This window comes from Marmota monax, unplaced genomic scaffold, assembly GCF_021218885.2.
Source record: "Marmota monax isolate L192 unplaced genomic scaffold, Marmota_monax_Labrador192_F-V1.1 WCK01_AAM20220418_F8-fsc00071, whole genome shotgun sequence".
Lineage (NCBI taxonomy): Eukaryota > Metazoa > Chordata > Mammalia > Rodentia > Sciuridae > Marmota > Marmota monax.
Window position 1 is genome coordinate 4,236,267 of NW_026695217.1, and position 16,844 is coordinate 4,253,110.

The following is a 16,844-nucleotide window of genomic DNA, read 5'->3' on the forward strand; positions in this document are numbered from 1 at the left end:
CCCCTCGCTGTACAAAATTCATCAGCTGGTCTCACTCCTGAGTCACAAGTAGATCCAGCTACAATACAGAAAGTGGAAGAATGTGGAAAACCTGCATAACAACTGTCTTAAGTTCTACCTACCTGGGACCTATAGCATGGTCCTTCCAATATGCCAGGAAAGACATCATAATCATTCACAGAACTATATCACATAGATAAGATTACCCCTTGAGATAGGTAGATTTAATGTATATTACAACTACTTTTGTTCTCCTCTGAATATAAACAACAATCTCACAACATAAAGGTCTAATTGGATCTCTGATTTTTTCCTTTAAACTTCACTTTTTACTTTCTCAGAGAGAATATTTCATAACCATTCTGTTATCAATTGTATTGAGTTTTTGTTCTTTGTAACAAGTTACCAATAACTTAGAGGTCTGCAGAAACACCCAGAGGTCTAGCATTTTCTGAAGGACAGGTCACAGGGTCTGAAATAGCTGGGCCCTCTGCACAGTGCCTCACTGGCTGCTGTCAAGCTGTTGGCTGGGATACATTCTCATCTGAAGGTCTGACTGGGGAAGAATCGATATCCACCCTGTGCATGGTCCACACTCCGAGAGAGTGAGAATTACATTCCACCTCAAGGGCAGAATATCTACAAAAATTTACAATTGTTCTGCACAAGACACTTGTCTGTTTTTCCTGAATTTTTAAATTATCTAATCATTTTTATATCAATATAGATTTATGGCTATTTATTTTATATCCTGGATTATAATCCCATACTACTGGTTAAAATGTAGTCTTAGAACTTCATTCTAATCATGAGAAAAGCATCAGGAAAATGCCAGATGGAGATCATTTTATTCACTCTATATGAATTCAACAAGATACCTGACCAATATTTTTTTAAACTGCCAAGGTCATCAAAACCAATAAAACCTGAGAAACTGACACAACCAAGAACCACTCAAGAAGACATGGTAACTAAAAATTACTTGGGATCCTGGAAGAAAAAAAGGGATGTTGAATTGAAACTCAGGAAGTACAAAGAATGTATGGATGTCAGTTAATATGATATATCCTAATTGGTTCATAACCATGGTAAAGGCACATTCTGATGTAAGTTGTTAACAACAGAGAGAACTGGGAGTGAGGTACATGGAAATTCCCTGCATTATCTTAGGGACTTACAGTGAATCCAAAGCTTCTAAAAGAAAAACATATTAAAATATAGAAAGTTATTTCTGGGTAGGTTAATTCAAATTACTTACATGTAAATACTTCTATATTTACATAAGTCACCATCAATTTTCCATGTGTCAATCCTCACTATTGAAGATGGAAACTCTGAGGTCAAATACACAGCTAAAGACACCCACTTAGCAGGAGAGACTTTTATTGCTGAGTTCAAGCACAAGCCTAAAAAGGACATCAGTGGGAACAAAAGAGCTATCCAATATCTCCACACTGCATGTGCAAGAGCTAAGCGTACCCTCTCCTCCAGCACTCAGGCCAGTACTGACTGACTCTCTCTACAATTTTCTCTACTGATTCTCTTTATTCTCTTTATACCTCCATTATTTGTTCTCAGTAGGAAGAGCTGAATGCTGACCTGTTCCATGGCACCCTAGATCCTGTAGGAAAAGCTCTTCAAGATGCCAAACTAGACAAGTCACAAATTCTGTGCCTTATCTGTTGTAAGCATAGGGCTTCAGATATGCCTTCAAAATATAGATTTCGATTCCTTTGGATATATACCTGGCAGTGAGGGAATGGACATTATTAACTAGCTGTCAAAATTGTGAGAATAACTAGTTATTATTCTTCCTAAGCCTCAGTTCCCTGATGATGGGTGGTTCAATTCATATCCCCAAGATTCTGAAGCTTGGGCAAGACCTCTTCAGTGGAAAAGAACTGATAAGGGCAGCAAGCCTGAGGAGGCTGTGCTCCTGGTAGAGCTGTCCAGGCAGCCTTTTTATCCGGAGATAAGATGCAAATGTTCAAGATATGCTGCTCTTGATTGTCATCCCTTTTTCCCTTGGTATTGGCACTGCTGGTAGAGTCATGACGGTCCTCACCAAGCGCAATACCACTCTTCCTACCAAGCAGACACACACCTCCATGACCTACTCCGACAACCAGCCTGGTGTGCTCATTCAGGTATAGGAAGGTGAGCATTTCATGCCAAGGACAACAACCAGCTTGGCAAGTTCGGACTCACAGGCATCCCTCCCTCCTGCACCCCGTGGTGTTTCTCAGACTAAAGTCCCTTTTGATACTGACACCAATAGCATCATCAACTTCTCTGCCATAGACAAGAGTACAGGAAAAGAGAATAAGATCACCATCACTAATGACAAAGGCTGTTGCAAGGAGGACACTGAGTGCATGGTCCAGGAAGCTGAAAAGTAAGCAGAGGAACCAGGTATCATCCAAGAATTTGCTGGAGTCCTATGCATTCAACATGAAAGCAACAGCAGAAGATGGGAAAATTCAAGGCAAGATCAATGAAGAGGAGAAACAGAAGATTTTTGACAAATGTAATGGAATCATCAACGGGCTGGATAAGAATCAGACTGCAGAGAAGGAAGAATCTGAACATTGGTACAAAGAGCTGGAGGAGGTCTGTAACCCCATCATCACCATGTTGTCCCAGAGTGCAGGAGGCATGCTGGTAGGATGCCTGGGGGGGGGGGTTCCCTGGTGGGGGAGCTCCTCCCTCTTGGTAATTCCTCTGGGATCACCATTGAAGAGGTTAATCAAGCCAGCCCAAGTTTAGATGCAGCACTGTTCCACAGATATATATGGAAGGGCCCAAATTTGTAGCAAATTCCATGGTAGTTTTAAAGCTGCTGCTATAGTAAATCACTGGGCATCTCAATACTTGAATAATATGGAAAATGTGCACAGGGTAAGGAAATAGCATTCCACTTATAAGTACCATATTGTAAGGGCAAAATGCAATGTCTCAAAAAAACTATATTTAAAAATGGCAAAGATTTGCTACCTGAATACTAAAACTACAATGAGATATTGTGTCACTGTGTAAATGAAATATGAACTGAGTGTCTGAGACACAAGTTCAGTGTTATGGGCTTTCATTTTTGGTTCATTTAGAGGTGAAAATTAAAAATTCAGCTGAGCTTTAAACTAAATTGATTTAAATTAAAAATTCAGGTGGAGGCTTAAATTGGGTAAAGTTTTCTTAAATATGAAAGCAAAAATATAGGCAGCAAATGTGTGTGTGTGTGTGTGTGTTAAGAGAGAGATTAAAATTTAAAAATCTATGTGTCAAAAAGTACCATCAGGAAAGTGAAAAGATAACTTGTAGAATGGAATAATCTTTTTTTCAAATTACATATTTGATAAGAGACTGGTACACAGAATGTATTATTAACACATCGATCAATAGTGAAAAGACACAAAACCAATTTTTAAAATGAGCAATGGATTTGAAAGGACATTTCACTAAAGAAGAAATAGAATTAGCCAATAAGCACATGAAATCTAAGATGTTCAACATTTTTAGCCATCAAAGGATTCAAATCAAAACTGCAGGAGATGTCACTTCACTCTAAAAAGGCTATCATCAAAAAGAGATGACAAATGTCAGCAAGGATGGGGACTTTGGAACCCTAAAGTACTAAAGGTGGAAATGCACGTGGGGCAGTCTCTCTGTAAAAGAGCCTGTCCCTTCTTCAACAGACTGAACATCAAACAGCCCTTGGACCCCACAATTCTGCTCCTATATACCCAAGATAAATAAAAACTTCAGGACACAATCTCACACATGATTATTAATGGCAGTATGATTTATGATAGCCAAGAAAGTAGGAACATTCTAAATGTCCATCAACTGATGAGTGGATAAATAAAATGTGGGGGCACCCGTACAGCAGAATATCATTCACAATTTAAAGGAAGGAGGTAATAGTACCTGCTACAAAGTTGATGAACCCCAAACAGACTATGCCAAGGGAAAGGAGCCAGGTGCGAAGGTTGTATGATTCCACTGATCAAACACCCAGAACGGGCACATCTATAGAGACAGAAGTGCTTTAGTGGTTTCCTAAGGCTGGAAAAGATGGAAAAAATGGGTGCTGATGAGGGCCAAGGTGTACAGAATTCCTCGTTAAGGTACTGGATGCCTTTAAAAATCAACTATGGGGATGTACACAGCACTTTATGAGTGTGCTCAGTCACAGAACTGTGCCTTGAATGGGTGAGTTGGATATGAACTCTTTATTAGTAAACAACCTGTTTGGAAAATCAAAAGGGAGTTATGACAAATTTGCCCCATTAATGTTCAGAAAGTGCTTGGAAGAGGGACTGGTACCATGCTAAATGACGTACATATAATTCTGAAGTCGTGACAACAAAGAAACCACACACACACACACACACACACACACACACACAGAGACCATCAGGGGTTGTAGCGTGTGTGGCATTGACCATCAATACTGCTGCTCAAGTTCTTCATCTGCCAAATGGGGATCTGGGACTCAGGGGGCTGCAGTGATTCTCCCTCATTCAGGTCCGTCACAGAAACATCCAAAGTGCATCCAGCCCTCCTATCTGGATCTGTGCTCCAGGGCTCCCTGCTCCGACCAGGAATGTCCTTGTTCTCTATTTTCAGTCTGCTACCCATATCCCTAGGAGGTTGATTTAGGAGGTAATTAGGGAAAGATACTGTCGTTTTCAGGCTCTCTGTATTAGAAGCAGCTGGGCATGGACTGGTACACTTCAGCTAAGAAAAACAGGAAGTAGAACTATCTGTTGAATTGGTTGCTTGCCAGATTCCTTGTAAGTACATACACAAGGACTTAGGATAGAGAGTCTTAAGATGACATTGTTAACTCTAAATTTATGGATTCAAATTGCTTCATTCCAATGTGTGGGGGAACAGCAGTTTAAATATGAATTTCAAGTAACTGCCGATCACACCAACTGTTTTGACTGAACTCGCAAATTGTAGCCTGTGTCTAAAACGCTGTTCCAGTTATTTCATCCTTACTGTAACGATCCCGTGGATTCTGGAGATTGAAATCATAATGCATAATGAAAAGGCATTAAAAGACAGAAGGGAATAAATAAATTTGAAACTTCATGTTTTTTAATGTGGTCTTTATTAAGCAAAAGAAGAAGCTCCTTTGATGAAAAGAAATGAAATTGCTTCATCGTTGAGGTGTCAAACTGAGAAAGATTTTCCTCTCTCTTTCTCAAAATTGTGAGTTTCTATTAATTACTTCATGGATTGCCTTAATTAGATCTCAAATGAGACATTCTGGTGTGCTGTTACAAATACTGCTGCTAACAATATTTGAGTAGTCTAATCTTATAAATTGCTGGAAATCATGATGTTATAATAGACAGTTTCTCAGTCACTACAGCTGAAATCCAAGCACAGTGATAATTAGAAATAATGTAATTAAATTAAAGTTTAAGATTGATTAGTGAATACTAAAGCCGCAATCTCTAGTAGTTAATATTTGTGTCATTTTAAGCAATAATATTGAATAATAGGTGGAGATAACAACCAATGAATTTATTTACTTATTCTAACATAAATAAGAATGTGTCAAAATTATGCTAGAAATTGAAGAGCTAAGCACATCTTCTGATCATTGTTAAGTTGTACATCTTGCCTTGAAGAAGAAATCCAGATTTTATACTTTATATCACAAAATCCTTCATCCATCAACAATATTTATACCTTATATCATCATAGTTTTGTAGGCCCTATATAATTTATCTATATTAAATTTCAGGTTCCCTAAGACTGAAAAGTCTTTCTAAATTTAAGGTCATAAACTTGATAAACAATAAATGATAGATTTGAAAATATTGCAACGCCCACTAGCACATATCATACTTCACTGTCATATAATATTTCTCTGGCCCAAAAGTGTTCCTGGGGTGGGAAAAGTATGTGTTCACCTAGCTACTGAAGGCTGCATGACCCTGGGCAAATCCCTGGACAAATATTACCATTCTCTAAAAATAAGAGCCACTAAGAGAAGAATATCCAGTAAGGTATAAGTTGAGCTCCAGGACTCTAAGTCCATTCATATCCAAATCTGAGCAGAGATCAGGCTGTGGAGTAAAAACAGAGCAAAACCCAAACCTTGTATTCAAATTCAAAGTTGTGTGTTTTAGCAGATGTTTGAATATTGGGTCAATTAGAAAATCCTTTTGAAACTCACTTCCCTTGTATGAAAATATTACTGGTTCCCAAGTAATAGTTTCATAAACCTCCTAGAGCTGATGAGATTTCTGCTGAGCAGCAGTCTGCCAGCCTCTTGGCCATGGCCATGCTCTGTGGGGCCAGCTGGTTTCAGGCCCTGAGCTCCCGCTGCTGAAGGCAACTGCCCCCATGCAGCCTGGCCCCTCCATCCCTGCCCAGCTTCAGAGATTACAATCACAGGTTGCTCATCCTTTTCTTAATAGAGGACAGTCTGAGAATCAGCATTGAACATCTAAGTCAGTCCATGAGTCACATGACAATGCATATATAGATCCTACCAACTAAAGACCTTATATAATTCATGAAAAAAATAAAAGTGAAAATCCGTAGGTTTAAAAGAGAAGGAAGGTTGATATTAGTAATGGAAGACTTCCCATGCTTTCTGCTTCAAAATGTGTATTCAAAATGTGTATTTCTTCCACAAAGTTTTCTACAAAAAAGTGCTAGAAATATTTCATGTTATATTCACCAATGTTAATTCACTTGAGAAAATTAAAAATTCAAAGAAATGCTACAGCATAGAAACATCTTTGTTTTGTTTAACGGGGAGTCTTTAAAACTTTTATGTGAATTCAATTAATGTCCTACAGGATACAGTTTATGAATTGTGGCTGAAATTTGTTCTTTAAAAAAATTTTATGATGCACCTGAAAATGTCAACAGGCTTTAACTGGGTATCGTTGTCCATGTCATACAAGGTAGGAGAAGCACAGTTGAGATTCCCACTGATCTCAGAGAAGACTACGAATTCAGACAATCCCATCTGAATTATCTGCTACCATTTTGAAGAATAAGGGGCTCATAGATTGCAATGAAGACAGATTTAAATATGACAGATAAATATCTCTGTCTTTCCTAACAAGGACATTTCCATCATCCATATAATATAGGGCAAAGGAAAAGGTATGCTGATCATAAGACCCTTCTTCCCACTTTTCACAGTATAAGGAATCATTATCTTTTTTACATGAATAACTAAATTTGTATAGTGAATGTGTCTATTTTTTAATTCATAAACATAAGCATTCCTTACTCTCTATGGGATTCATTGTACCCCCTCCAGAATTTAGAGAAAATAAATTTTTGTTGTCTAGTCACCCAGTCTGTACTCTCTGTCACAGCGGCCCTAAAGAATAATACACCATCCATGTAAAAATGATACTCATTACAAATTATACTCCCACCATGTGAAATTTGACATGGCAACTGAATTATAGTGCCTTGGAAAGACTAAACACCAATACAAATGCAAAGTTTAAAACAATCTACGCCACATAAAATACAGAGTCATCACATAAGATATACTGTTATTGGTACCTACCTCGACTGCCTGTGAAGACCAACCCATGCATTATCTGCTTTAGCATTTCAAACCCTTTGAGGCCCTTGGGCTACTCACAACTGGACATCTCAGACTCATTCTGGACTATGGGGAAAAATGATTTTTAACAAAATATTTCACAGGACACAAATTCACTGACATTCATTTTATAACCTATCCGTGATTGCTGAACTGCTGATCAAAATTGTCTAACCTTGATAGCCTAAAATTCACATAAATTCAGATCAGAATAATTAATGCATCTATCTTTGTTCCTAATTATGCCTAAGTGTTGTAAAAAACAAATTTCATGTGGTAACATAAGACACTTGGAGAAAAATTAACCAGTGTGTTCAGGCTTTTACCCCAGGACAACTGGAACATGAATTGATTGACATACACACAGGATTTCAAGTCTATGCTCTGTAGAAGTCCACAGACCTCTCATCCTGGAGCTCCTTCCGAGACCTGCAGTGCACTGAGAACCTCCCTCTAAACTCCAGGTCTTTTTTCTTCACATGCTACCCACATACTATTATTCAATAAGTTATTTCTTATTTCAAAAGCTTATGTTTATTGCACTGTAGATGTTTACATTATATAGCTTAGTTATTTTAATTGCGATATTTCAGATCATCTTCAATTTATAAAAATCAGAAAGCTATGTTCATTTTCTAGAGTTACTCAAACAAATTGCCACAAACTGGATGGTTTAAAACCACAGAAATCCATTCTCTGACAGTTCTGAAGGTCGGAAGCCCCAAATCAAGATGGTGGCAGGGCCATGTTCCCAGGGACATGCCACAGAGACCATCGCTCTTTGCCTCTTTAGGTTCCTGGAGACTCTGCCTCCCTCTTGGTCTCATTGTTTCCTTCCCTCTGCCATCAGCCTTGACTGTCTTCCAAGGATATTAATGACAGCATTTATGGATAGTCTTAATAACAGGAAAATCTCCCCATTGCAAGATCCTTAACATGAACACATCTGCAAGGGCCATTTTTCTCCAAATAAATTAATATTTACACATTCCAGGGAAAATTTTATATTTTAGGGTGACCATTATTCAACCTGTTATAGCTTCTCTCCCAATAAATAAATAATAAATAAATGCTTTATGTATTGTAGGATTGGATAAAATGCTACAGTTTCTAAATTTTAACCAATGGAAACATTCTGTGAGTTAAAAATGTTAAGCAAATTTATATATTTTTTCAGTGCCATTGCTACTCTATTCTGTGATTCGCCCCATTTTTAAGTTTGTTATTTTTCTGAATTTCGACGAATGAGAAGTCTGTACTTGGTTGCATATTTTCCCTTGATTTCTCCCCCTTCAGAAGTCCTTCACGGATGGCAAGAGAACAGTCCTACCCCACTGTCAAACCTCTTCTCTTCATTATGAGCACTTATCATTCTTTGTAGAAAGCATCTCGCATAAATGACCATGTTTAACACAAATCAAATCTGCTGAAACAAATCCTACAGCATTAAGCATCCTTGATTTTGAAAAGATTATCAAAAATCTGTTTCTCGTCTGCTTGTTTCACACAGGAATTTACAAATATGACAAAATAAGGTACAACACAGGAAATCTGGCAAATTCTCCCAAACATCTTAGAAGGACGTTTGACCTGCAATTTATTGGCATTTGCTGTTATCAATGCTTCCCTAACCCTTTCCCCTCTTTAATTTAGCACACAGCTTCTGTCTCACTTCATACCTATTCCTTCTCTCCTATCTGAATCTGGCAAGAAGACAGAGGGTTCAGGAGGAGGTGCAGAGGGCTTAAAACTTGAATCTCAATGGAAGTGATGCAGAGATGAGTCACCTTAGAGATCCTGCTCCCCAGGGCCTGCTGTGAGGTGAAGCAGTGGCCACCCACACAGTTGGACTATAAAACAGCCAGGGATAATTGATGCAATAAATCTGGAAACAAAATACAAAGGAGTAGGCAGGAAATTCTGACGGAAATGGTTGGGGGAGGTTTAATGGAAAAGTTCCCATCTCTTCTCCATATGTCAAAATGCTTTTGTGCTTTAAGATCTGTAGTAAATAAACCCCTCCCTACAGAAGCTTTGCCAATATTTCTGATCAGAATCCATTGTAGTACTCACTTTGCAAATAATTTTACAAGTAACATAAGCCAGTTTGTAGTTAATGCATTGTACTTATTCCTATGTATGTTTCGGTTTGTTGTTATTTGTTTGTACTGGGATTTTAGGATTCTTGGGAGAAAAAAGATTATATTTTACTCATATTCAGTAATATGTGCTAGCACATTGCCATGTTTGTCAAAGAACTAAGTACACATTAAGTGAATAAATAACTAAAGAGTATCAGATATTTTTAGTATTGCCCACAAAGAATTAAAGTTTGTCAGATTTTTCTTTCCCAATGCTAGAACCTAGTAACTCAAGGAAAAGAAAGCAACTATGAAATAACTATTTAGAAGAGAAGCAGAAGATGTGATTTCTAATGTCATCCCAGGTTCCTTGTGGAGGATAAAACCATAGGGTTGTGGTGGTCTCTGGGACTTGAGGAGAGCCGGACATTTGCTCAAAGAGGTGAAGGGACCTCACTGGATAGATACATAAAGGCGTGAACAGGGTTTGGCACAGATGAGAAGATGGGCCAAAGGAAACTGAGCAACTTGCCCAGAAAAGTGCACTTTTAATATGTTAGAAAACTTCAGATACATTATGTCATCAATGCCTTGGAAGTAGCAATCATTTAATTTCCCTTTTGCAAACCAAAATAAAATAAATTTCAGAGAGGATAGAAGTTTCTTAATGCAGGACAGTAAGAGAAGGATCAAGTACCAAACCCCACATATCATATGGAGTTTATCCTGCGATGCTGAGGGAAATTTGACCTTTAATTCCTCTTCGTATGACTAATCCTTAAATATTTGAAGACAAATTTCTCTCTCTTATTCTTCAAACTGGTTCTCAATTACTTTCATTGCATTAACTTTTTAAATAGCTACATCAAAATTCTGAATTTTATTAGGCTTTTGGCAGACAAATACTTATAAGTGCTTTTTACATATTGACTCAAGAGAAGTCAATAGGCTCAAATATTCAGCAGTGTATGAACAAGATAAAGGAACTTAGCTTGCTGAGCTGGGGCCCTGTGTGAATAAGAACAAATGGTAGAGATTAAATATTAACTACCAAGTCCATCTGTTGCCTGACTCTTAAAAATATCTGCTGTATTTCCTTTAAAATTTGGAACAAGACAAGGATGTCCACTCTCACCACTCCTACTTAATGTAGTGGTAGAAATTCTAGCCAGAGCAAGAATTAGACACTACTTGCATATGATATGATTCTATACCTAGAAAAATCCAAAGAACTCCACTAAAAGACTGTTAAAGCAGGTTACAAAATCAACAAACAAAATGAGAAGCTTTTATGTATGCCAACAATGAATCTGCTGAGAAAGAAATCAAGAAAACAATTTCATTCATAATAGCCTCAAAATAAAAATACCTAGGAGTAAATCCAAGGAGGTGAAAGACCTCTACAATTAAATTCTACAACATTGAAGAAAGAAATTGAAGAAGATCTCAGAAGATGAAAAGACCTCCCATATTCATGGATAGGTATTGCTAAAAATGGTCATAATACCAAAATCATAAAGATTCAATGCAATCTCCATCAAATTACCAATGACATCCTTCACAGAACTAGAAGAAAAAAAAAAAAACAGTCCTAAAATTCATTTGGGAATATAAAAGACCTAGAATAGTGAAAGAAATTCTAAGCCAAAAAATCAATGCCGGAGGCATCACAATATGTGACTTTGAATTATACAACAGAGCTATAGAAACAAAATCTACATGATACTGACCTAAAAACAGATACATAAAGCAATAGCACAGAATGGAAGATGCAAAGAAAAACCCATACCAGTACTTGATCCTTGACAAAGGTGATAAAAACACACCATGGAGAAAAGACAGTTTTTTTAAACAAGTGGTGCTCGGAAAACTGGTTCTTCATATGTAGAAGAATAAAATTAGATTCTTATTCTCACCCTGCACAAACTTCAACTCAAAATGAATCAAAGATCTAGGAATTGAAACAAACACTATAAAACTCCTAGGAGAAAAAGTAGGGTCAACACTCCCGCATATAGGCCCAGGCAATGACTTTCTCATAGAATCCATAAAGCTCAGGAAATAATGCCTAGAGTTAATAAATGGGATGGCAACAAATTTAAAATGTTTCTGCACAGGGAAGGAAACAGTTGAGAATGTGAGGAGAAAACTTACAGAATGGAAACAAAGCTTTCTATTTACTTTCCTGACAGAGGATTGATATCTAGAATAAAGAACTCAAAAAATTCAACACCAAAAAAATCAAATAACCCAATTAATAAATGGGCAAATGAATTGAACATATACTTCTAAAAAGAAAAAATACAACTCACCAGAAATACATGAAAAAATGTTCAACATCATTAGCAATTAGGGAAATTCAAATCAAAACTACAGTGGAATTTTATCTCACGCCAATCAGAATGGCAGTCATTAAGAATACAAATAACAATAAATGCTAGAGAGGAAAAAAGGAATATTTTCACACTGTTGATGGAACTGTAAATCAGTACAACCACCAAGGGAATCAGGTTCTTCAAAAAACTAGACATGGAATCACCACATGACCCAGCTACATACCCCGCGGTATTCACTCTGAAGAATTAAAGCCATCTTATTACAGTGAAATATGCATACCCATGTTTATCGCAGCACAGTTCACAACAGCCAAAGTATGAAACCAGCCTAAGTGAATGAATATGAATGAATAAAGAAAATGTGGTATATAAACAGACATATATCAAAATGAAATTATGATAGTTGTAGAAAAATTAATGGAACTTGAGAACACTACAGTCAGTGAAATAAGCCAGACTTAGAGGGTCCAGGGTTGTATGTTTTCTCTCATACGTGGAAGTTACAGAGGAGAATGAGAGAGAAAGGTAGCATGGGAGGATTCACATGGAAATCAAAGGAAGATCAGTGCAGAGGAGGAAAGGGACTTGGGTAGGAGGAGGGGAGAGAAAAGGAAAATACTGGGGAGTGAGATTGGCCAATTATATTGCTATATTGTGTGCATGTGTGACTATATAACAGTGAACACCCCCACTATGTACAACTATATACCAATAAAAATATGCCAAAAATAGCTTTCTTAATGGCTTCACTTTTCTAAGTTCTCCAGTTTTCTGTTTCCAAAGAAAATGGCTTGCTGTCATTCAATCCTTCAGTGTTATTAGGAACCCAGTAAGTGTATTAACCTTACTTAATATACTTATGTTCAAAAAAGGAAGAGAAGGAAAAGGAATATAGAAAAAAACCAGGAAATTTTACTTTATTATTTTACATTTGATTCAGTTCATACACTACTGTCTAAAATTGTTTGGCACAGAGTATTGAATATATAAAAATTTTACTTTGAACTGATAAAATTAACATCCCTTTATAGATGATTGGCAACTAATAACCTTTTTAATATAGCTAATCAAATTATCCTATTGAAAGAGAATATCCAGAAAAAATATTAATAATACTGCCATTATTTTCTGCCAAGTGACCTATATTTTACAACATAATTGTTAAAGATATAATAGAATTGTGTCCCAGGGGGGAAAAAATCTAGATACATCATCATTTAAGGATGAAATACTTGTAAAGAAAATTACATCTTCACTGAAGTGCTTGCTTAGAACATGGTAATGGTTTTGATGCTAGTGAAGGCATTTTGGAGGATTTGCTGATATATCTGGGGGCAAACTAGAGGATTTTCAAGTTGCCTCCTTTGGAAGCAGTTAGACACTATTATGGATAGAACTAGGGATCATTGTATTCATCAAAATAAGTTGAACTCAGAAAGTCCACAGTAGTATATTTTCTCTCATGTGCAGAAGGTAGAGAGGAAAAAAGGAAAGAAAGGTGGGGAAATCTCATGAAAATCAAAGAGAGATCCAGGAAGAAAGGGACCTCAGGAGAAAGGAAGTACTGGGGAGAGTTACTGGCCAAATTACATTGTCTACATTGTGTGCATGTACAACTGTGCAACAAGAAATCCCATCATTGTGTGCCAGTGTCATGGTATAAGGCACCAACAAAAATATGAAAAAATAAATAAAATTTTAAAATATATCTGCTGTAACCTTCAGCAATACTTCAGGGTGGCAACTAAATTCTCCAATTTGGAAGTGTTAATTGTACTTCCATTGATAAGGGACAACTGTCTTAAGATGCTTATTGTTAGATAATAGAGCCACGGATGTGTACAGATTTCACTTTAGGGATTACTAAAAAAAAGAGTTGAAAAATTTAACTTAATATCTTAAAAATATTATATGTTCATGTCTTAACATTTAAAAGTTTTCCTTCAAAGGAAGCACCAAGCTTATTGTGTTGGATTCCTTCAAAAAAAACATATTTGGAAGTGTCAAAGTAAGAATTTGGGTCAGTACAAAGAATAGCTTCCTAAGAAAGTAATAAAACCTAGTTGCCATTTTGCTTTCAGAAGTGTAAAGGTGAGGCTGTGTGACTTTTGGAGAACACTTGTCCACTCTGATCTGAGGTCCTCAAGCCAGCCGGAGACATCCTGAGACACCAGGTGCCTACTGAGTAACAACAGATCTGAGAGTCTCAGGGCACTGTGGCAGGAAGCTCTCCTTTCTCTGCTGTAGAGATGCCTGGTTTCTCACTCCCAGCTCCATCTCCCATTTATAAATGCTCCCTGTCCTTTGGTCTTGATATTGGGATTCCCAGAACTTAACTTCTGTTCTTCTTCAGGCCTTTCTGTTGGAGTGAGTCTCAGGGCCCTTTCCTTGCTGGAAACTCCTCAGTAAAATATGGTGTGGTCTGCTGAGTTCTGATCTAGATAAGCTACAAAGTCCCTCATCAGTCCCAAGCTCACCATTCTGTCCTTAGCCTTCCTGGCATTTTAACGAACACAGTATCTGAATTCTTCATTGATAACAGTAATTAAATGATTAATTGGAAAAGTCTTATTTTTACCAATTTACCTACCTTAAAGTGCCGATTTCGATTACTGATTTTATAAATGAAAATTTCAATAAAACTATTTATAAATTATATTCAGTTTTTTTCAGCATAACCTCAAGAATCACAGACTTGATTGCTGTGCTTTTTAACTTAAAATGATACCTAGCTCCTGAGTGAAAAGGTTCACCTTAACCTGGTCTCTCTTCATCCTCTCCTCCTCCTCCTCCTCCTCCTCCATATTTGAGACATGTATTTCTGTTGCACACTCCCAGGTTTCAACTTTATTTTTAATATTAGGGACAAAATCATTATCACCAATCTATTCTTTGTAAGCCATCTTCCTGTAAATGACCAGACCTTTCCTGAGGTTCATAACTTTCCTGAATTCTTCAATACCTCTTTGTAGTACAAAAATCTCCTGCATAGTTTTCTTTAAGATTGAAGACATTTACTGGAAATTTCCTTTTTTTTCTATTGTGATACAAATAAACATCATGTTCTCCATTGGTGGTGTTCCAACAATCTGTAAAAATCATTCTTTGAAAATTTTCCAAATTGTAACTCAGAAATCTTTAGTCACATCATCTCTGAACATCTTGAGGGCATCTTCACCAGCTCAATCAACACTGTTACATTTGATTGTAAATAAGAGACCCTTTAAGTTATCTACATCTATAAAAGGGGAAGGTGCTCTCCAGAAATCATTTTCATATAAATTATTTTTTCAAGTGCTTTATACCACGTGTAAATCTGTGAATATCATTGTAATCTAGGTTCAACCTATCCTTATTTTACTAAGTATAGAAAACTGGCAAAGATGAACTCAAACATTTCTAAAGCCTTAAGATTTAGTGATTTTCCTGATAACTATAATAGTATAACAAGAAAAATTAACAAAATTTTCGGTTTGTAAGCTCTGGAAACATCATTTCAGTTGATTACCAGAATTTACAATTTTTGAATTTATTTTTATTCTGCTCGGCTTTTGATGCTTTCATAGGTGAAGGGAATGTTTTCTCATTTTGTCTACATTTTAACATTCTTCTTCAATCCAAAGTCATCTAATCTAGCCTATTTTGGAGCACAGGTAAATCAGTGGCCAACCCTATTCAACCTCATTGGTGCAAAGTAAGTGGCTACTATGACCTTCTATCCTAATGCCTGAACCCCTCAGGTTTTGATGTAAAACATTGGCTTTGGTAGTCAGATGGAAAGCCCAAGTTTTTTTTCCACTGGCTATAGGTTTTCTAAGAATTCCATATCATTCTTCTCTGTCTTTAAATTATCCTTAGAATTCATTGTTTACATTTTCAGCTTCAGTCTACCAAATGGAACACAAAACAGAAGGAAATCATAAAGGAATCTTAAAATTCAATATTTTTTACATGATTTTTACACGAAATTATATACTAATCATTTTGGTACTTGCTTTTATTGTATTTTTATAATTCACTGAACTCATTTTATTTACAGAATAAATACCATTTTATGTTGTTATATACCATCAAATATTTAAGTTTATATTGAAGTTATTATGCCTGCAATAGGATAAGGATTATGAACAACATAATCTTCTAAGGGACAGGTTAGGAAACTGTTCATATATAAATATTGTGATATGTTAATGGTCACATATAAATACTTTTGGCTTTATGGGCAAGAAGGTCTCTGACAACATCCAACTCTGATGCTCTAGTATGTTGTTGGGAAAGAACAAAATGAAAGCAGAGCAGATCAACACCCATGAGATACAGTAGAAGGGATGGATCTATGGTTATAAACGTTTCATTAGAAATAAGAAAGGTCTTAGTTCAAGAACTCAACTTTATATCATAATGAATTATCAAAAGAAGAACAAACGGGGCTGGGGATGTGGCTCAAGCAGTAGCGCGCTCCCCTTGCATGGTTGCGGACTGGGTTCGATCCTCAGCACCACATACAAACAAAGATGTTGTGTCTGCTGAAAACTAAAATGTAAATAAAATATTTTTTAAAAAAGAAGAAGAACAAACTAAACCCAAAGCTAGCAAAATAAAGGAAATAGTAAAAATTAGAGAGGAATGAAATTGAGAATAGACAAACAAGAGAATCAAACAATGAAAAAATTGGTTTGAACAATTATTTAGAAAATGGGTTGAAACATGTTATAACTTATCCTGCACAGTCAGACTGAAGCCAGACAAATAAAATACAAGAAAAGTATAGAACAATATCCCTTATGAACATTGATGCCAAATCTTTGATAAAATACTATGAAATAAAATTAA

General features: G+C 36.5%; 1 pseudogene; it reads left to right on the top strand.

The window, feature by feature from the left end:
• The first annotated feature begins 1,085 nt into the window (after window positions 1-1,085).
• Window positions 1,086-2,813, top strand: LOC124084696 (heat shock cognate 71 kDa protein-like; annotated as a pseudogene).
• The last annotated feature ends 14,031 nt before the right edge of the window (window positions 2,814-16,844 follow it).